The sequence below is a fragment of the Dufourea novaeangliae genome, unplaced genomic scaffold (assembly GCF_001272555.1).
Source record: "Dufourea novaeangliae isolate 0120121106 unplaced genomic scaffold, ASM127255v1 scaffold356, whole genome shotgun sequence".
Lineage (NCBI taxonomy): Eukaryota > Metazoa > Arthropoda > Insecta > Hymenoptera > Halictidae > Dufourea > Dufourea novaeangliae.
In genome coordinates this window covers 89,169-90,735 of record NW_015374234.1, presented here as the reverse complement: position 1 = coordinate 90,735, position 1,567 = coordinate 89,169, and positions in this window count along the sequence as shown.

Below are 1,567 nucleotides of genomic sequence, written 5' to 3'. Positions count from 1 at the left end.
CCCGCGGCTCGCCTCCACACTTCGACCGTCTCCGGCGACGGGTAGTCCCCGTTTCGGCGGTGTGCCTGCCGACGCCGGTAAACGTCGGCATCGACCACCGCCTGAAACTCGAAGGGGACGACCCGCGCGAGGACGACCGCCGCCTCGTGTGATAGGGTGCGGTATCCGCGGGCGATCCTGACGGCCACGCGGCGTTGCAGGCGCCGTAACAGCTGCCTGCCCCGCCAGCAGGTCGCCAGGTCAGGCGCCCATACAGGAGAACCGTAGAGCGCCATCGCCCGCGCCACACCCATGTAGAGGCGGCGCACGCCCTCCTCCGGTTCCCCGAGGTTCGGCAGTAGATGACCCAGCAGGGTCATCACCGCTTCCACCCGGGGGACGAGACGGTCGAAGTGTCCTTCCCACCTCCAGCGGCTGTCCAGGTCGAGGCCGAGATACTTCATCCGGCCCTCGACCCGGACAGCCGCGTCGCCCACTCGGATCCAGGCCTGGGGGGCCCGCCGGGACAGAGGCAGTCCGTGGAATAGGACCACCTCCGTCTTAGTCGGCGAGATTCCCAAGCCCAGGGCCTGGATCCTTCTGGCGACCATGGCCACAGCTACTTCCACCAGACGGCTGACCCTGGTCCCGTCCCTCCCAACACCGATGATGAGCGTGTCGTCTGCATAACAGACGACACGCACACCGGGTGGGAGGGGCCCGCGCAGCGCCGAGTTGTACCCCAGGTTCCACAGCAGTGGGCCCAGTACGGACCCCTGGGGTACTCCTCGGCAAACCCTTCGTCGCACCAGCGTACCCCCTCGACGGGGGTACCCGATTTCTCTGTCCGATAGATAGTCCCGGATCACGGCCCGCAGATACGGGGGCACTCCGTGTTCACGGAGCGCCCCACGTATCGCGTCCCAGCGGAGGGTGTTAAATGCGTTGGCTATGTCCAGGCTTACAGCCAACGCCCCCCCCCCCCCCCGGGAGACCGCCAGCTCCGTGAGGGCACGGAGACGCTCGACAGCATCGAGCGTCGACCGGCCCTCGCGGAAACCAAACTGGCAGTCAGCCAGTCCGGAACCACCCGCGGACAGCCCCCTCGAGAGGCGGGTAGCAGGCACACGCTCAAATAGCTTACCCGCCTCGTCGAGGAGGCAGATCGGCCGGTACGCCGAAGGGTCGCCGGCGGGCTTACCCTTCTTCGGGATCAGGGTCAGCCGCCCTCGCTTCCAAATGAGCGGGACCCGCCCCGACATCAGGCAGCCGTCCAGCAGCCGCCTGAGTCGGGGCCCGAGGACGCGCAGAGCCAAGCGCAGCGTCTTCCAGGGGATGCCGTCCGGCCCCGGGGCCTTATTCCGGCCACCGAGGCGCGCGACGGCCCCCGCGAGCTCCTCCTCCCCGACCCCCATGTCGGCGGACCAGGTGTACGGGTCCGCTGGCTGGAGCGGTCGGCGACCCTCCTCCGGATTTTCCAAAAAGAGGGCACCAACCACACGCTCGAGCACAGGGAGGTCGAGACTCTCGGTGACCGAGGGGGCGGCAGGCCGCATTCGTCCGAGGACGATGCGGTAAGGCCGCCCCC